Here is a 21629-nt window from a genome sequence, read left to right as displayed (position 1 = left end):
CAGAACAGCTTGGGCATCACACAGCCATGATCTTTTCCTGACCACAGTCACAGACATCCTCCCCAGCCTGACCAACCCCAGGAGGGTCTCAGAAAGGGGAGACCAGGGCAGATACAAACATGGCTTTGGTGTCTGAGCTCAATTGGTTCAAGACTGAGCAGAGGGACTTCCCTGATGGTCCAGTGGCTAAGACTTTGCACTCCCAACGCAGGAGGCCTGGGTTCAACCCTGGTCAGGGAGCTAGATCCCAAATGCTGCAAATAAAGATCCCACGTGCTGCAACTAAGAAAAAAGAAAAAGTCCATATGCTGTAACAAAGATCAAAGGTCCCGGGTCCATCCTGCAACTAAGAGCTGGTGCAGCCAAATAAGTAAATAAATAAATTTTTTTAAAAAAAGACTGAGCAGAGTTCATGAAGTTATAGTTTAGGACTAGTGGCCATAGGAAGGCAAGGGCCCTAGAGCAAGTGTCTGTTAGTAAACAGCTGTTTGGCTAGTGGTGGTTTTGCCCAGGTGAGCAGCCAGTTGTTCTGAGAACAGGGCTATGTGCCCCAATGCACAAGCCCTTATTTGAATAAAGTGGTTTTCAGGAACTTCCAAAGCAAACAGTGAAATATCGAATGGCTTACAGTGCTTTCTTCCTGGTAAGACCTTTCTGGAATGCACAGCCATCTTGTTGACACAGCTGGTTCCTGTCTTTCATCCTGAGCACGCCCCCGTGCGCACCTCAGGCCTGAGCACACAGTCGGACGCTGAGTGGTCCTGCTCGCCCTCTGGCTTTGCATTTGCGCATCCTCACCCTCTTTCCTAGCAAAGTTTATTTTCTCTCTTCGTAAGTGTCATGTGTGCTCATCACTGGGAAGTTTGAAAAGAAAAAATGGCTAGAAGAAGTCATAGTGTACACAAGGGGGTTAATGGATGGAGATGCTGTTGTATCAGTGTCCTAGGGCTGCCGGTAACACACTCCCATGACCTGGGGGACTTGAATGTACTCTTTCACAGCTCTGGAGGCCCAAAGTCTGAAGTCTAGGTGTTGGCAGAGTTCTAAGAATTTGTTCCATGCTTCTCTTGCAGTTTCTGGTGGGTCCCAGAAACTCTTGGCAGTCCTTGGGTGGGGCTGTGTTAGCTCCAGTCTCTGCTCCACAAAAGCCTGGCCTTCTCTGGGTGTGTCTCTGTGTATGTTTTCTCCTCTTCTTACAACACCAATCCCTGGATTTATGCCCCACCTTAAATCCATGATAATCTAATCTCAAGATCCTTAACTCAATTACATTTGAAAAGACTCTTAGTATATCCAAGTAAAGTGGACAACATTCTAAGGTTCCAGTGGACATGAGTTTTGGGAGACCACTATTTATCCACTACATGGGTATAAGAGACCTAAATTCTCACCTACCCTATCAGGAAGCCAACAGATAATGTCTAAAATCAATAAACCAAGAAATGGCGACTTAAGCATGCTATTGTGAGGAGGGGTGGGAAGAAGTAAAGGCTTGAACACTGTTCCTAAGGAGAGGAGGGAGAAGTTGGAAGGGGGACCACTCTTTTTCACACTTTTGTTTTCCAGTACTTCTTTTTTTTTGGCTGCGCTGGGTCTTATTGCTGGGAGTGCTCAGTAGTCGTGGCGCACAGGCTCCGTTGCTCTGCAGCCCGTGAGATCTTCCTGGACCAGGACTGAAACCATGGCCCCTGCACTGGCAGGTGGACCTCCCACTTTAACCACCAGACCTCCAGGGACGTCCTTCCAGTACTTCTTGACTCTGAATTATCAAATGACTTTTTTTGGAAAACCCAAAACTAAGAAGAAAATGTGCTTTTTCTTCCTTATGCTTTTCCACACTTATCTAGAAAAAAAATTTTTATTTCCAAATGAATGAAAATTCTTTTTACCCAGTGGTATTATGATAATAATTATAGTTAGCATGTTGGTGTATATATACTCTCCAAGTTTTCTAGGTTGCTCAGACTATGCAGTAGTGAACCCAGTTTAGTTCCACCTCACTTCATAATATAAACATATCTCCATATGACCTTTGTATTTTAATGAACATTATTTTTATGGCTATGCAAAATCCATTATTTACTTTAAATCAGTCCCTATTTTTTCACATTATTAATAACAGTGAAATATATATATCTTTGAGCAGTTTTTTGTTGTATTCAGATGACTTCCTTGAAACATATTCCAATTTCTAGAAGGTTCTATCACAGGGGCATGGCTGTTTTGAAAATTGTGGATATATTTGCCACACTATTAATACATTTTAGGGGAGAAAGAGTTAACAGTGTGTCCTATAACAGCTCATATAAAATACTGGTCTTTCTTCTCCTCTTCTCAGTGAAAGCTTGTATTACAGGATTTTTGTTTATTTATTTTTTATTGAAGGATAATTGCCTTACAGTACTGTGTTGGTGTGTATCAAACGTCACCATGAATCAGCCATAGACTTGCCCATGTCCCCCCACCTGAACACTCTGCATTATAGGATATCGAGCCGCTTGGTCTGCTGCCCCCCAGTTTTACTTACAGTCCCAAAGTAGAGGACTCTGAGATCACCCTCAGGGCTTGCTAAAAAGTAGACAAACTGTCCTTCGATGCTCACCTCCAGCCAGCCAAGAGGGAGAACACTGAAGTCCTTTTGACAGATCTCCACCCACTTTTTGGTTTTGGTTTCGTTCTGTTCTATTTTTTGGCCACTTTTTTACTTTCTGTCATTACAAGATGCTCCAGGATCATCTTATAATTTCCCTACCACAATCCTAGAATCAACGGTATTTCCAAGGGACCCTCGTCCCTTTTATTAGGGAATGGGATTGAGAAACTAAGACGCAGGCTTTGAGCGTGCTCTTCGTTGCTGGGGCGTCACTCTTTCAGGCCCCCTCAGCAGAAAGAGCGAGGAAGTACGTGTATCCATGCCACCTTTTGTCATTAAACCAGTTTATGGGGGGTTTTGCTTTCCACTGACAAACTTTGGGTGCTGAGGAAAACATCGGGGCTAGAACCATCCTGAATTTTCTCTACGCAAGAAAGCAATTTGCTAGGGAAAAAAAGGGACTCCAGCAATTTTTTGTTGCATGCACTACTGGGGTAGGTTTGCCAGATAAAACACAAGTCCCCCAGTTAAAGTGGCACTTTTGAATAAATGACAAATACATTTTTAGTGTAAGCATATCCCCTGCCAAGATTCTTTATCTGAAATTCCAATGTGCCTGGAGTCTTGTATTTTTATCGGTCAATTCTGGCAACTGCACAGTGGGGGCAGAGTTGAAGTGGGGGTTATAAGAACTTGGCTAGAGGAAGCATCAACACATGAGAGAAGAACAAAGCCCAAAGTTCCTGCCCAACCTCTGTACCTGCTCCCAACAGAGCCTGTCATATAAAGGGCGTCATCAGCCAAGAAAAATCTATAAGCGACACCAAGGTCAATAAACTCGGTACGCCTAGGTGTCCTTCAAAAGGCAGCTCAAATGTCACACCCTCTTTGAAGTTTCTTTAACTCTGCCCCATGCCAAACAAACCATGACTTGGCTGTGTTCGCCAAAGCCCCACGCCCATGGTCCTATAGAGGCCTGAGCAATCTAAAGAAGAGGCGGGCATTGTTCTTGGGCCATCCAGGCGGTTGCTCTGCACGTCTCCGAGCTCGCTGTGTACACAGCTCTCACTCTGTCCGTCTCTGTAGAAGCAGTGTCTACCATAGCTGCAGAAAGAGTCTGCGGAGGCTCTATCAACATTTGCTCAATGAACAAGTGAACAAATGAACGTTCGCTCCCATTTTAGAGATGGAGGAAACAAGACCCAGAGAAATTCAAGTCAATTTAAGTCCACACGTTCTGTGTCTGTGTGTGTGTGTGTGTGTGTGTGTTTCTATTTTAATGAGTCCACTATGAACAAGAATGATAAATGATGTTTCAGAAGCTGGAGGGGAGGGCCCTGACACATTCTGATGGGCAGGGACGCCCGCTCTGAAGGACACTGAGCCCTGCCCTTCCTAGCCTGGGGCCAACATAGCATGGAAGGTGGCAGGCCAACGGCCGCCTTTTGGACTGAAGTCAAAAGCTCCATGTTCCATTCCGATTCTGACCTTGGACAATCACTTTGCCTCAGTTTTCTCCTCTGCAAACTGCCAGGAATGATCTAAACTAAGCAATCTCTGCAGCGCTTTGAGCTGGTTTCTCTGTCCATTCACCAACTAGGATCTGTTGAGCCCCTTCTGTGGTACCCTTCTGAGGGTACAAACTGAAATTCGATCCCTGTCCTCAGGGAAGTGGAAAGGCAGAGAAGTGAAACTGACGGGGCTGAAGTACGGTTGGTGCCATGGGATTAAAAGCAGTGTCCTCTGCTTATTTGGCGGGCACACTCGCCAAGTGCCAGCCACAGCACCAGTTCCCACTGTCGCCTTGTGACTGGTGTCATTTTAATCCCTGTTTAGGGAGGCAGCACGACTTGCTCAAGATCACTTAGTCAGTGTTAGAGCTGCCACTGAAACTCAGGTTTGTCTGACTCAGAAAACTAGCACTCATAACCAGGCAACTATGCTGCTTCCCTGATAAAGGTATATGAAAAGAACAACAGAAGGGGACTTCCCCGGTGCTCCAGTGGTTAAGAATCCTCCTTCCAATGCAGGGGACGTGGGTTCAATCCCTGGTTGGGGAGCCAAGATCACACACAGGCAACTAAGCCCATGCACCGCAACTAGAAAAAGTCCACACCACGGCAAAGACCCAGCACAGCCAAAAAAAAGAACAACAGAAAGTGCAAAGTAGGGCATAGGAAAAGTTTCTTAAGGCCTTTCTAACTATGACACAAAATCCAGGAACCATTAAATAATAATTTAAATAATTCAGTTCAGTCACTCAGTCATGTCCGACTCTTTGTGACTCCATGGGCTGCATCACGCCAGGCTTCCCTGTCCATCACCAACTCCCAGAGCTTGCTCAAACTCATGTCCATTAAGTCGGTGATGCCATCCAACCATCTCATCTCATCTCATCCTCTGTCGTCCCCTTCTCCTCCTGTCTTCAATCTTTCCCAGCATCAGGGTCTTTTCCAAGGAGTCAGTTCTTCGCATCAGGTGGCCATTGCACTGGAGCTTCGGCTTCAGTATCAGTCCTTCCAATGAATATTCAGGACTGATTTCCTTTAGGATTGACTGGTTTGATCTCCTTGCAGCCCAAGGGACTCTCAAGAGTCTTCTCCAACACCACAGTTCAAAAGCATCAGTTCTTCAGTGTTGAACTTTATAGTCCAACTCTCACATCCATACATGACTACTGGAAAAACCATAGCTTCAACTAGATGGACCTTTGTTAGCAAAGCAATATCTCTGCTTTTTAATATGCTGTCTAGGTTGGTCATAGCTTTTCTTCCAAGGAGCAAGTGTCTTTTAATTTCATGGCTGCAGTACCATCTGCAGTAATTTTGGAGCCCCCAAAAATAAAGTCTGTCACTGTTTCCATTGTTTCCCCATCTATTTGCCCTGAAGTGATGAATTTAAATAATAGGTATCAAACATAGAATTTACTATGTTATATAGAGAGCATTGTTAAGAACACTTTAAATATATTAAGCATTTAATCTTCACAGAAACTGGTTGAATAGTATTTGGCACATCCATATAATGGAATACTTTGCCTTCTAAAAAGATTGTGGAAGCACTTTACAGATTGAGACAAGACAATTCCAAGATACGTAAAAGATTAAAAAGCCATATACGGTTGGTACTACGATCCCCATTTCAAAGAGGAGGGAGACGAAGCACAGAGAAGCAAGCATCGAAAGCCACACAGCCTGTTTACGGGCAGAGCCGGATCCTGAAGCTAGACAGTGAGGCGCAAGAACCGTGCTCCGATCCATCACACTACACTGTCAAACGTCAAACGTAAAAATGACAAACTGCACAAAAAAAAACTTTGAAACTCATATCACAAAGGGCTAATCTCCTTAATATGTTAAGAGTTCCCTCTAAGAAAAAAGGCCAACAACACCACAGAAAAACAGGCAAAGCCTCTGAACAGATGGTGGTGGTGGTGGTTTAGTCGCTAAGTCGTGTCCAACTCTTGCAATCCCATAGACTGAAGCCCACCAGGCGCATCTGTCCATGGGGTTCTCCAGGCAAGAATACTAGAGTGGGCTGCCATTTCCTTCTCCAGGAGATCTTCCTGACTCAGGAGTTGAACCCGAGTCTCCTGGGTTCAATTTCCTGCAGATGATTTACCTACTGAGCTATGAGGGAAGCCTTTCTGAATACTAAAATTAAATACATACAAGAAAAATGCAGATTGTAACCCTACCGAGATACCATTTCTCACAGACCAATTTGGCACAAACCCAAAAGTTTGACAAGAAACTCCATGAGGCTGTGAGAAACCGCTTCACATCCTTTACTGAGGGGATGCAAATGAGCTCAAGATTTATGGATGGCACTTTAAAATGACAAACCTATACACCTAGCAAAGCTATGTCTAGAAATTATTCTCCAGGTAACTCACACATGCAAAATGACATTAAGCTAAGGCTCATCTTTGCAACCTTTGTGATGGTAAAGTCTTGAAAACAGCCTTAATGCCCACCAACAGAAGCTGCTTGACTACATTTGGCACATTCGTATAATGGAATACTTTGCACTTTAAAAAGACTGAGGAAGCACTCTACAGATTGACATGAGACAACATCAAGATTCATGAAGGAAAAAAGCAAGGTGCAGAATGGTGTGTGTGATACATTATTCTTTTGTGTACATTATATATTCTTTTGTGTAAAAAGAAAAGGGAAAGGAATAGTTCTTGTATTGACTTGTACACACATTAAAAAATATCTCTGGGGCAAGACAGGAAAAAGGCAGATGGAGAGCAACGATGAGAAAGACAGCTTCCTTTTAACTTTTGCATTTTTGAGGCTTAAACCACATATTTGCATTACATGTTTTTAAATTTTTTATATAATTTTAATTTTTTTATTTTTGGCTATGCTGGGTCTTCATGGCAGCCTGGGCGCTTTCTCTAGTTGTGGGAGAGTGGGGGCTACTCTCTAATTGTGGTACATGGACTTCCATTTTGGTGGCCTCTTTTGTTGCAGAGCACAGACAGGCCCTAGGTTCTTGGGATTCAGCACTTGTGGTGTGTGGGCTCAATAGCTTTGGCTCCCAGGCTCTAGAGCACAGGCTCAATAGTTGTGGAGCATGGGCTTAGTTGTTCTGCAGAATGTGGGATCTTCCTGGACCAGGGATCGAACCCATGTCTCCTGCACTGGCAGGCAGATTCTTTACCACTGAACCACCAGGGAAGCCCTAATTTTTTTAAGTAAACAAAGACTATTTAAATGAAAAAAAAAAAAGAAGGCCTTTCAGAGAAGGAGTCATTTTAGAACTCTCTGGCTCCAAGATGACAACTCAATGGTCCTGCAATGAGATAGACTCTTCACGAACCCACTGGGGCTAAAAACAAAAAATAAAAGGATATTAAAAGATCCCCATGGGTCCAGCAAGATTCTTTCATTCTAAAGCACTCATACAGCTCATATTGCCTTTCCCCATTATGCTCCTGAGGCTCATTCAAAGCTAAGACTCAGGCACCACTGACATCTGGTAACATAGGTAACTGTGGGCAACCAGGCTTCCCTCGTGGTTGTCATGGCAATGGTGATGTTCCTACAGTTGGGTTTTCATTGGGAGGTAATTATCAGGCCTTGTGGTGGGCTCCTCCCAATTTGCTGCTATTTCCATCAATGACAGTTATGAATGAGCTTAAATGAGATGCAGTTTCAGTCGAACTGTTAAGAGACGCTGTGAATTGAGTCAGATTTACATATCCTTCCATCCAGGGGGGCAAACCTTTTGAATTGTTTGATTAGCACAGCTCAGAGACGGGGAGCCACTTGCACAGCAGCCATCAAGCCCCAGGATGGCCAGAGACCCACCATGTTCCGATCCAAGAAGGGCAGTCCTTTCTCTTCTCTCCTTTCCTCCCCATCCACCACAAGTCATAGGAGCAGACCCAGCAGGCTCTTGGTTTCAACAGAACTTTGTTAAACCCCTGATGTGTGCTCAGTTGCTCAGTCATGTTCAACTCTTTGTGACCCCATGGACTGTAGCCCACCAGCCTCCTCTGTCCATGGGATTTCCCAGGCAAGAATACCAGCATGGATTGCCATTTCTTCCTCCAGGGGATCTTCCTGATCTGGGGATAGAACCCCACGTCTCTTGCATTGGCAGGCAGATTCTTTACCACTGAGCCACCTGGGATGCGTTGCTCAATCCATAGCCCTATATAATCAGCCCCACTTTACAATGGAAAAAAATCTCAAGTTCCTGCTGTGCAGAGTGTCTCCCCTGGAAAGTGATGGGCCCAGGGTCATCACCACATCTCAGAGCTCGTTCCACTTTAACTACCTCACTCAGGGGCTGGGGATGACAATTTTTTTTGTGTTTGAAACGTGAAACCGAGTTTCACAAAGTTCATGTGTCTTAGTGGACAGAACAGGTGCTTCTGCATCTATAGGCTAAATATCAGTAGGAAGTGGTTTGGTCCTGATTGCCAAAGATCCCAAGTGTCTCTGACAAGCTCCCAGTGACTCTTAACCCCATACAGACCTGTAACCCCCTGATTTGAGTGCATACATCATACTCATTGTCGACTGAAAACAACTGCACAATCTAAAAGTTGAGAACTACGCTTTATTTGGTGGACTTAGTGGGGACTTAATTCTGGGATGCATACATCATCTGAGGGACTATTCTAAGGAGAAAAGGGAGGAGCTAGAATATATAGGTGGAGAAGGCAATGGCACCCCACTCCAGTACTCTTGCCTGGAAAATCCCAAGGACGGAGGAGCCTGGTAGGCTGCAGTCCATGGGGTCGCTAAGAGTCAGGTACGACTGAGCGACTTCACTTTCACTTTTCACTTTCATGCATTGGAGAAGGAAATGGCAACCCACTCCAGTGTTCTTGCTTGGAGAATCTCAGGGACGGGGGAGCCTCATGGGCTGCGGTCTATGGGGTTGCACAGAGTCGGACACGACTGAAGCGACTCAGCAGCAGCAGCAGAATATATAGGAGCTTTTGCAAAATAAATGAACAAACAAATGAGGTTTCCCTTCTCAGTGGTAAAGAATCCACCTGCCAATGTAAGACACACGAGTTCGATGCCTGATCTGTAAAGACCCCAAATGCCTTGGAGCAACTAAGCCCACGTGCCACAATTGCTGAGCCCACACGCCCTAGAGCATGAGCTCTGCAAGAGAAGCCACTGCAATGAGAAGCCCGTGCACCGCAACTGCAAAGCAGCCCCCACTCACCGCAAATAGAGAAAGCCTTCACAGCAATGCAGACCCAGCCCAGCCAAAAATAAATAAAAAAATGTTGTTAAGGAGCAAACAAAAAACTCAGGTAGTCAAACATCAAAGATTACTGATAATTAAAGAAAAATCTCAAGTTAATGAATTTAGCACTTTATGTATGGGAAGATGCAAGAGTTTGGGCTTAGTGAAATTATTCCTTTGATATGCACCTTAGCTATCTACAGCCGTATTCTGTTTTTCTCCATCCTGAATCCTCTCAGGGTGCACAATCGAGGCAGCTGCAGTGGCTGATGGTTTGATGGCAACAACTTCCTCTGTTTACTAATATGACAGGCGGCCATTCTTTGTCCACATCACTGACATTCAAACACATCACTATCTCTTCCTGCACTGTATCATTCGGTTCCTATGCTATGTACTCCCTTAGAAGTGAATCCATTTTTACAGCCTGTCATTGAAATACAGTTAAAGGAAGTGTTAGGGGAAACCACTGGCTGAAACTGCCCACCCTGGCACCACTGTCACCATCTGCATGAGTTATTTTACCAGGAGGTGCTGGTAATGAACATGAAACTAACAAGCCACCACCAATGGGAAGAATTCAGGAAAGGTCAGAAGGAGACAGGAGACACCAGTCCGTATGCCGTACCAGCCTCCCAGAATCCTTCTCATTGGAATCCATCCTTCTCGATGCATGTACCACCAGGAAGGACCTGGAGTTAGAATGATGGGCCAGAGACAACCCGGAAAGGAATCCCATCACCATAAAATCCAAGACTGTGAGCCACGTGGCACAGCAGTCCTCCTGGGTTCCCTCACCCTTCTGCTTGCCACCTGGGTACCCCTTTCCAATAAAGTTTCTTGCTTTGTCAGCAAGGGTGTCTCCTCAGACAATTCATTTCCGAGTGTTAGACAAGAGCCCACTCTCGGGCCCTGGAAGCAGTCCCCCTTCCTGCAACAGAAAGAAGCAGGAGAGAGGAAGTCTCTGGTGTTTTTCATCTGCTTGTTTTTAGCTGCGCCACGCGGCACCTGGGATCTTAGTTCCCCGGCCTGGAATCGAACCTAAGTCAGAGGAAAGACTGGCAGAGGGGCCTGCCTCATTCAGGCATTGATGAGACAGTGGCACAGGTGATGGTGATTAATGCAAGCAGGCACCTAAGTCATGAGCAAACATTCATCCCGCAGGCAGGCCTGTCCTTTACGCCGATCCGGAGACCAAGGCCCCTTTGGCCCAGACTATAAAATTCATCTCAAAGCAGCTCTCCTTGCTGCTTCAGATGGCTTTACAGGAGCAGTCGCTCAGAAACCTGCATTAAACAGCTACTGAGGGGGGCTTCCCTGGTGGCTCCATGGTTAAAAAGTCTGCCTGCCAGTGCAGGAGACACGGGTCTGATCCCTAATCCAGGAAGACCCCACAAGCCTCGGAGCAACTAGGCCGGTCCACCACAACCTGAGCCTGTGCGCCCCACGGCCTGGGCTCCGCAGCAAGAGAAGCCACCACAGTGAGAAGCCCGCACACCACAACTAGAGAACATCTCACACAGCAACGAAGACCTGGCACAGCCATAAATAAATAAAAAGACAAAGTCTTTTTAGAAATGAAAGAAAGAACAGCTACTGAGACGCACAGGGTTGAAAGCTGAAGCTTTGTCCTTAAATTCACCTGGATGGAACTTTTTCAGGTCAATCACATAGATCTGATCGCTATACCATTGCTAAGATTCAGTTACGATCAAGTTCCTGAGGTGGTCAAAGAATTAGATCCATGGTTCCTCTTTGCTGAGAATCAAGAGAATTGACTAACCAAGTTTAATTTAATTTGGGACTTTCTTATGGACTTAGTAATTTTTTGTCAGCATAAAGCCCCCTTCATCGTGTGAGATCTACAGGGAACTAAGCACCTCTCCCTCCGGACAAGGTCATTTGCTTTCTTTTCAACGCTCTTATTTAATAACACATAACACCTGGTACAAAATGCAAATGATACAAAACAGCGCCTAGAGAAAAGGACGTCGTCCAGTCCCGCCCCCCAGAGGCAGCCTTGGCAACCGTGGAAGGCACGTGTCTGTGCGCCTGCCCTGCTTCTGTTCTGTCTGGGTCATATACCAAAAGTAAAGCGGTCTGCACAGCGTTCATGACCTTCACGGTCTATCGTGGTGGCTGTGCCCTGTCAGGATGGACAGAGAGGCCCATTCTTTATCACGGCCACACGTATTCCACTGTAAAGTTATTTTAAATCACTGATCCCCTGCTGCTGCTGCTGCTAAGTCGCTTCAGTCGTGTCCGACTCTGTGCGACCCCATAGACAGCAGCCCACCAGGCTCCCCCGTCCCTGGGATTCTCCAGGCAAGAACACTGGAGTGGGTTGCCATTTCCTTCTCCAATGCATGAAAGTGAAAAAGGAAAGTGAAGTCGCTCAGTCGTGTCAGACTCTTAGTGACCCCATGGACTGCAGCCCACCAGGCTCCTCCATCCATGGGATTCTCCAGGCAAGAGTACTGGAGTGGGGTGCCATTGCCTTCTCCGCACTGATCCCCTACACATGGACAATTAGATGGCTTCCAACCTTTTGCTATTGCAAACAATGCTGCAAATTAAATCTTTGTACAAAAGTCCATTCTCTGGGGACTTCCCTGGTGGTCCATTGGCTAAGACTCCAAGCTCCCAACGCAGGGGGCCAGGGTTCAATCCCTGTCAGGGAACTAGATCCCAAATGCTGCAACTAAAACCCAGTACACTCAAAGAAATAAATAAAATTAATATATTTTTTAAAAAATCCATTCTTTTTATGAAAAGATAAACAAGATAAAGTATATACATACAGTATAATATTGTGTGTGCTTAGTCACTCTTTGCAACCCCATGGACTGTAGCCCGCCAGGCTCCTCTGTCCATGGGATTCTCCAGGCAAGAATACTGGATCGGGTTGCCATTTCCTTCTCCAGGGGATCTTCCAGACCCAGGTCTCCTGCATTGCAGGTGGATTCTTTACTATCTGAATGTACTTAACCTAACATACACTAAAAAATAGTTCAGAGGGTAAATTTTATATTTTACCATAATTTTTAAAAGTCCATTTTCTGTGTTCTTATTTATTCATCCTTGCATTTGTCCAATCTTTCCATAAACCTCTGTGTGCCAGAATCACACACAGTTATGTAAGAACTATCCTTGGACTAAAAGAGACAAAAAGGAATTCAACAGGCAAAGATCTGACATGAGGACATTCCAGGCAGAAAGTTCAGGATGCCAGAAATCAAAAACCTGCACTAGTGAAGAGAATGGAGAGACACGCCAGACATAAAGACGTCAGGCACCATGCTGAAAAGAGGAGGCTTTATTCTGTAAGAATAAGTAAATACTCTGAAAGGTTTATGCAGATCATCAACCTAACCGGTGTATTATGAGGGCTCTGGCTTCTGTGTAGAGACTGGACTTGAGGGAGCCAGGCAGGAGGCCAGACCCAGAGGAGATGGGTGCAAAACCTTGGGGAGAAATGATGACAAAGGACTTCCCTGGTAGTCCAGTGGTTGAGAATCTGCCTTCAGGGGGACTTGGCTTTGATCCCTTGTCGGGGAACTAAGATCCCACAAGCCTCAGACCAACTAGACCCTTGAGTCGCAATGAAGACCCCATGCAGCCAAAAATTAGTTAATTAAATGTTCAACTCTTTAAAAAAAAAAAAAAAAGAAGAAATGATGACAACCTCCACCAAAGGTCTTAAATGCACACATCAACAGCAGGCAGGCACAGACATTCCCAGAACCGCCACGTGAGCCAACACCACTGGACCAGAGGACCTCCCGAGGCCACCGGGGAGAGATCCTCAACTGGCCACAGCAGAGGTTATCAGTGAAGCCTCCGGGGCATCAGGGGAGCCAGCCCAGGGCCACCGACCGCTGCCAGGTCAGAGCCACGGAGACTGAAGCTGGAAAGGAATCCCTCTGTCCTGCTTCCCTCTAAAAAGGGTAGAGGAGCAGTGAAGCTTGGGGAATCCTGACCTGTCCAAAGACAGAACGCAGGAAACAGCAGTAAATTAGGGTATAAGTCACTGCTCCAGTGGGCTTCCCTGGTGACATAGCAGTAAAGAATCTGTCTGCCAACGCAAGAGACATTGGGTTCAATCCGTGGGTCAGGAAGATCCCCTAGAGAAGGAAATGGCAACCCGCTCCAGTGTTCTTGCCTGGAGAATCCCAAGGACAGAGGAGCCTGACGGGTTATAGTCCATAGGGTCGCAAACCCAAAGAGTCGGACACGACTGAGCAACTAAACAACGATAACACACTGCTTTAATGATAACACACTGCTCCGATGATAGCACACTGCTCTAATGATAACACACTGCTCTGACGATAACACACTGCTCCGATGATAGCACACTGTTCTAGTTGTCACAGTGTGGTCCCTGGAATGGCTACATCAGCATCCCCTGGGAGCTGGTTAGAAATGCAAATTCTCAAGCCCACGGGGATCAGAAATCACTGCCGGCGCCCCAGCGAGCGAGGCGATGCTGATGCAAGCTCAAGCTTAAAACCCTATCCCTATAAGGTAATTCACCACGGGTGTCTTTTAAACAGCACGTTTCTTACTCCTCCACCCGACTTGCTGATTAAAGTTAACACTCTGGCTCCTTTTTTTCCCCATTTCTTTCTTAAATTTTAATATTGGAGTATAGTTGCTTTACAATGTTGTGTTAGTTTCAGGTGTGCAGCAAACTGAATTAGTTACACATATATCCATTCTTTTTCACTCTATTTTTTGGCCACGCCCATCCCACGTGGGGGATCCCAGTTTCCCGATCCGCGTGGCGTGTGGGATCTATCTTAGTTCCCAGACCAGGGATCAAGCCCACATCAGCTGCACTGGAAGTCTTAACCACTGAACCACCAGCGAAGTCCCCATCCACTCTTTTTTCAGTTCTTTTCCCACATAGGCCTTTACAGACTACTGAGTAGAATTCCCTGTGCTATACAGGAGATCATTTTTAGTTATGACTTTGGCTCCTTTGGGCTTCTCTTGTGGCTCAGCTGGTACAGAATCCACCAGCAATGTAATGTGGGAGACCTGGGTTCGATCCCTGGGTTGGGGAGATTCCTTAGAGAAGGGAAACGCTACTCATTCCAGTATTCTGGCCTGGAGGGGTCGCAAAGAGTCAGACACAACTGAGCAACTTTCACTTTCACTTTCTTTGGCTCCTTTACTAACTCCTTTGGCTCCTCAGTAAATGCACAATTTACTCAATAGATAGAAAACGTTATCAAATTTACCCACTCCTCCAAATTTACTTGCATAAACTTGTCAAGAACATAAAGCAAAGAACTACTGTTTTATACACTTTACATATGTTCTATCTTGTTTCAAAAAACACTGGAGGTAGATCTGTTTACCACAGATCTCAAAGGCAGTTTATGAAGATGTAAAAAAAAAAACTTAATTCTAAAAGACCTGAAACTTTGTAGAGACTTGAAGGCCACAGTTGCCCAGGCCACAAAGTCAAAAAGCCTAGGAAAGATATGTCAAGAAAGACCTGTGAACCATCCAGAAATACTGTATATCAAGTTGTCCTGGGGCCTTTAAAATGAGAGCCCTTGCTGGCTGCAGCATAACCAGTTATTCACAGCGTTTGTCTGTGAATTCAGACGTGTTATTGAACCACAGGAGCTCCCTAGCAGCCTCTCTGGCTACAAAATATATTTTCTGCCATTGAAGGGAGTTTTGTTCGTCCCTCTGCAACCACGACAACGATTGCAGTTTTCTTATGCGTACGTTCCACGTAATAAATAACAGAAACACAGCAGTGGGCCCAGCGGAAAAACGAGCCTCTCCACCCTGGTGTTGAATTCCAGGTCTCCTTCTTAGCCTGAGACCTTGGGAAGGCCGCTTACACACCCTCTGCTGAGGAATCAGGCAGGCAGTGTCCTGAGTGCCTACTACGATACGGGAAACAAGGCAAATTCTCAACTAGAATCCATTATTCATGCTTTGATTCCCTTCGGGAGCAGTGTCAAGGGCTGTCAAGACAGACAACGGGCCCGACGGCATAGTAACATCAGTCACCACTAGATGGCGACAACGGCGCTGAGTAATTGGTTATTAACACTGGTCCTCAGAACCCAGCTCTACTTCCGTCACTCGGTGCTGACTCATTCATTCTTTCACAAGTGTGTATTCAGCGCCTGCTCTGTGTCTGGCACCACAGGTAGGATACAGGGATCGATGAAGGAAGACATCGACCCTGTCTATGGACCTGACGGTCTTAAGTGAGGAGACAGGCAGAGCATCACGTCAAAATAAAATAGCGTACCTACCACTTACACACAGTCAGTGCTGTGAGAGAGCCTGGGGAAGAACCAGCCTGGGGTGGGGAAAGCGTCCCTAAGAAAGGGATGAGGAAAAGACAGAGGAGTCGAGATCCCGGGAAGAACAGCAGTTGGTAGGTGAGAGGTGGGAAGGCAGTGCTCAGACAGAGGGGTGGGCCTGTCAACGACTCCTAATGAGCAGGACGGCTGTTAGGCCACTTGGCTGGAGCCCAAATAGCAGGGCGGCAGGATGGGAGCTGCCCATCCCGGAGGGACCAGTGGGAGGCAGGCCATGCAGGGCCTTGTTCTTTGGGGGGATGCGGGTCTAGATGCAAAGACCAGCAGGAACCCACTGATGGGTTATAAAGCCCAGGAGATGACAGAGCTGGGTGACCACGTTGGATCTGTACTTGACAAGGTGACTCAGCAGGTAAAGAATCTGCCTGAAATGCAGGAGACCCAGGTTCAATCCCTGGGTCGGGAAGATCTCCTGCAGAAGGAAATGGCAACCCACTCTAGTATTCTTGGCGAGAAAATCCCATGGACAGAGGAGCCTGGCAGGTTACAGTCCATGGGGTCGCAAAGAGCTGGACATGACTGAGTGACTGAGCACACACACGTCAGATTTGCATTTTGACAAGTGAACTGGGTCTGCCAGGGGGATTCAGCCGAAGGGGGAGCCAAGTGGACGCCTGCAGAGCAGTTTGAGAACTACCACTGGAATCCAGGGAAGAAAGATGTGTCTTCGATCAGGGTAGGGACATGGAGATGAAAGGAAAGGATTGAGAGGTAGGGAAAGGACCAGAACTCAAAGGCTAGGGTTCATGCAGGAAAGGAAGGTGCCAGAGATGCCCACCCAGTGTCTGGCTCAGACAGGCCAGCAGGTGGAAGGGAAATGAAGGGAGAAGGGGTCTCAAATGGTAGCTGGGTAGCAGAGACAGTCCTGAGTTCACTTTTTGACATGCTGACTTTGAGGGGGTTTTGAGATATCCAAGCAGAAATTCTAGAAGGCAAAGGACACTGTGAATCTAGAGTTCAAAGACTGAATCAAGTTAAGTCGGCTGGGCTGGGATGAGATCAGACCACCAGGGCATGAAGACAGGAAAAGAAGGCCACCCGGATAAGGCCAACAGCCTGGGCACAGAAATCCAGCAACTGAGCACGGACAGATGCATATGCTGAGGGAGGCATTAGGAATCTAACAGAGACTGGAACAGAAATAGGGAAGATGTCAAGAGAATCGAAACATAAAAAGAGGAACTCCATGTTCCCAATGCAGGGGGGCCTGGGTTCCATCCCTGGTCAGGGACCTAAGATCCCACACGCCGTGCAGTGCGGCAAAAGTAATTAAATAAAGAAACATTAAAACAGGGTTGCCTTGTGGAGTAAAGGATATGCAACGTACCAGCACACAGTTCTGTGCTTTGTTTAGTAGAATCTTAGTCCCTTCCCATTTATATTCCCACTTGCCCTTCCGCCCTAGGGGACAAAGGTTGCCTAACAGTGCAATTTTCTTTTCAGATTTTCCGTAAGACGGACTTTGCTGGTTTGTTCCTTTTTTTTTTTTTTTTCATTTCGAAACATCTGAAAATTGCTGATGACTAGTTCAAAGTTTTGCACAATTCTTGGATTTAAGGACAAGACAGCTGAAAGGACTTCCCTTCCTGCAGGCATACCTACCCAAAGCCACAAGAATGTTGGGGGTTGGGAGGGGGATAAATGGAGGAAGACAGAGGTCTCCTGCAAGTGTACATTCATCCCACACTGCTCTGGCCAAGCTCTTAAGGTGCCAGGGTTTCTTCCTCCAGGCTACACGGGGCGGGGAGGGCGTGCCTGGCACCTCCGCTGAGAAGTAGCCCACCCTAGTTTGAAGGCGCAGGCTCCCACTTGTCTTTCCTGCCTCATCTGTTTTCCCCTCTTCTCGCTCCACGTTCTAGCCACGTTAACCTACAGGTGGTTCCCAGCTGGACTCCGCGGTCATGTTTTTGCCCTTGACCATGCAGTAGCTCACACCTGGAATACCTCTCCCAGTGTTGCCCTAGCAATCCTGCTTTTCCACTCACCAGCTGGGTGCAATTAAACAAGCTGCTTCACCTTCAAAGGCTCCCTTTTCTAAGGGGTATTAATACCGTCCTCCTAGAGCTGGAGGATTAGGAAAGATGGCATAGAGAGAGGGCACTTAGCACCAAGAAACGGCTCGACAGATATTATTACTTGACACTTAAGAATGTTTCTGCTTTTCAATATGCTATCTAGGTCGGTCATAACTTTCCTTCCAAGGAATAGGCGTCTTTTAATTTCATGGCTGCAGTCACCATCAGCAGTGATTTTGGAGCCCAAAAAAGTAAAGTCTGACACTGTTTCCACTGTTTCCCCATCTATTTCCCATGAAGTGATGGGACCGGATCTTCGTTTTCTGAATGTTGAGCTTTAAGCCAACTTTTTCACTCTCCACTTTCACTTTCATCAAGAGGCTTTTTAGTTCCTCTTCACTTTCTGCCATAAGGGTGGTATCATCTGCATATCTGAGGTTATTGACATTTCTTTCGGCAATCTTGATTCCAGCTTGTGCTTCTTCCAGCATTTCTTATGATGTACTCTGTGTGTAAGTTAAATAAGCAGAGTGACAATATACAGCCTTAACATACTCCTTTTCCTATTTGGAACCAGTCTGTTGTTCCATGTCCAGTTCTAACTGTTGCTTCCTGACCTGTATTTAGGTTTCTCAAGATAGCATATTGAAAAGCATAGACATTACTTTGCCAACAAAGGTCCGTCTAGTCAAGGCTATAGTTTTTCCAGTGGTCATGTATGGATGTGAGAGTTGGACTGTGAAGAAGGCTGAGCGTCGAAGAATTGATGCTTTTGAACTGTGGTGTTGGAGAAGACTCTTGAGTTCCTTGGACTGCAAGGAGATCCAACCAGTCCATTTTGAAGGACATCAGCCCTGGGATTTCTTTGGAAGGAATGATGCTAAAGCTGAAACTCCAGTACTTTGGCCACCTCATGCAAAGAGTTGACTCATTGGAAAAGACTCTGATGCTGGGAGGGATTGGGGGCAGGAGGAGAAGGGGATGACAGAGGATGAGATGGCATCACTGACTCGATGGACGTGAGTCTGAGTGAACTCTGGGTGTTGGTGATGGACAGGGAGGCCTGGCATGCTGCGATTCATGGGGTCACAAAGATCGACACAACTGAGCAACTGAACCGAACTGAACTGACACTTAAGAGACTGTACTGAAATGATCCTATTCCTGCATCTTTCCCTTGCTAGACTGTAGGCTCCCTGAGGACAGGCGATGCAGCTATTCATCTTCTTTGTATCTCTGCTGCTGCTAAGTCACTTCAGTTGTGTCCAATTCTGTGTGACCCCATAGACGGAAGCCCACCAGGCTCCCGGGTCCCTGGGATTCTCCAGGCAAGAACACTGGAGTGGGTTGCCATTTCCTTCTCCAATGCATGAAAGTGAAAAATGAAAGTGAAGTCGCTCAGTCGTATCCAACTCTTAGCGACCATGGACTGCAGCCTACCAGGCTTCTCTGTCCATGGGATTTTCCAGGCAAGAGTACTGGAGTGGCATGCCATCGCCTTTTCCGTCTTTGTATCTCTAATGTCTATCATAACGATGGAAGGACATGCAAATGTGCAAGAAATCATAGGAAGGTTTATTTCCTTTTTGTTTCAAAATACAGCTTCCTAAGACTCAGACCTACTGTAGAAGGGGTCCTGATTTGTACGCAGCAGGGACAGTCAAGGGATGAACTTCTGTGATGTTTATCCGTAGCGACCCTTATCTCTAGCATGGATCTTTGCTAAATCGTATGTAAAGTGCTACTTCAAAACCAGTCTTCTACTCTGTATTAGTTTCCTACGGCTGTGGTGACAATTTACCACAAACTGGCAGGTTTAAAAACAACAGAAATTTGTTCTCTCACAGTTCCAGAGGCTAGAACTCAATTCAAGTGTTGGCAGAGCTGGGCTCTTTCTGAAGACTCAAAAGGAAAATTTGACGCAGACATAAAGAACAGACTTGTGAACACAGTGGGGGAAGAGGGTGGGATAAACTGAGAGACCAGTATTGAAATATACATACTACTGTATGTAAAATAGATAGCCAGTGGGAAGGGGCTCAAATCCTGTGCTCCGTGACAGCCTAGAGGGGTGGAATGGGCTGGGAGGGAGGTTCCGGAGGGAGGGGACATAGGAACTTTCTGAGGTATGGAAGAAATCAACACAATATTGTAAAGTAACTATCCTCCAATTAAAAGTAAATAATTAAAAAAAAAAAAAAAGGAAAATCTGTCCCACTCTTTTCTCTCTGCTTCTGGGGAAGATTAAATCTCCCCCCTCATCTCAGGATCCTTAACTTAATCACATCTGCAAAGCCTTTTATTGTTTTAAACAAGACGAAGTAACAGTCACAGATTCCAAGGATCGGGATGTCTTTTGAGGGGACCCGTCATTCAGCCTCGCACACACCCAAACACCATCAGTATAGACTGAAGCAAATTTTTAAGTTTAGAATCCCATGTGATTCTAACGTAGATGTGAAAACCACTTAGATGGGCACTTATTATTGGTTTGTTGAATGATTGAACAAATGGCTTCCTCTATTGTAGAAAATCCCCTGTTCTTCCATCCACCTCCTTCCCTGACTTTAGATATAGCCCTCCAGGCAGAGACCCTCCTACCTATAATACTCCACTTCCAAAAACGTCTAAACACGTTTTGGAGTACTCAACTCCAAAAACACAGACACTCCCATTAGGAAGACTATGCCCCGCCACCTACCTCCCCCAACCCCTCACCCTTTTGTTCCCTGCAAATTCCCTTTTGTTAAGGATGCAAGCTTCCTCTGGAGTGTCAGAGGGCTGCCCAGACTGCTCAGTTTCTCCTTCGTCCCAGGAAATAACTTCTGCAATACTGGACTGACCCAGAAAAACTCATGATCCACCCTTTGTTTCTAGTTTGGTTTAAGAGACTACAGCTGTTGGAAACACTGGCCCCAAGACCACTAAGGGACTGCTGAGTCCAGGCACACTGTAACCCTGGGCAACCTGAGCGGGGCTAGGTACCCCGTCTGGGCTTCTCCCACCAGCGATAGTGGGGTGGCAGGCTGTGGTGTGCTGATACATGTTTAATAAGCAGTTCTCCAGCAAAAGCCTTGGATTTGTAGTGTCCACCTATTTCTCGGGAATAAATCATTGCATTGTCACCAAATTGAAGCTGCCATCATGATGTCACTGAAAGTGCGCCTTCATCCCCACCGCCGATCCCAGCATGTCACTGCAGCTCCCAGCCATGGGTTTACTGGAAACTGCAGGCTCCTCTTGGAGAAAAGTTGCAGGCCTAGGAGCTGGGCAATGTAGCTTTTAGAGAATCACTGCCCACACACCCATGCCCTCCTCCAGGGGCTCTTCCCCACCCAGGGATGGAACCTGTGTCTCTTAGGTCTCCTGCATTGTCAGGCAGGATCTAGCACCACCTGGGAAGACCTTAGACAATTACTACAGAGAGCCAATTTCCTAATTTCAGGGACCAAATGCCACTGCTAGGAGCAAGTGTCTACTCACACATCTTTACAAGCCCTTCCAACAATAAAGTTCTAGGCACAGAACAGTTCTAGGCACCTGGCTTTCCAGGTGACACAGGGGTAAAGAATCTGCCTGCCAATGCAGGAGATGCAAGAGACACAGGTTCCATCCCTGGGTCAGGAAGATCCCCTGGAGTAGGAAATAGCAACCCACTCCAGTATTGTTGCCTGGAGAATCCCATGGACAGAGGAGCCTGGCGGGCTACAGTCCATGGAGTCACAAAGAGTAGGATGCAACTGACCATGCGCGGAGGCACAGATCAAACACTAATATCTTCCTCCTCTGAACTGTCATCAGGCTGTATTTCTACCTCTCTTTTTTTCCAAGTAGAAACGCAGACATAGAGGACAGACTTTGCACGCAGCGGGGGACGGGGAGAGTGGGATCAACTGAGACAGCAGCACTGAAAACGATACACTCCCTTGTGTGAAAAAGATA

Source organism: Bison bison, unplaced genomic scaffold, assembly GCF_000754665.1.
Source record: "Bison bison bison isolate TAMUID 2011002044 unplaced genomic scaffold, Bison_UMD1.0 scf7180017860443, whole genome shotgun sequence".
Taxonomy (NCBI): Eukaryota; Metazoa; Chordata; class Mammalia; order Artiodactyla; family Bovidae; genus Bison; species Bison bison.
Note: the sequence above shows the minus strand (reverse complement) of the source record.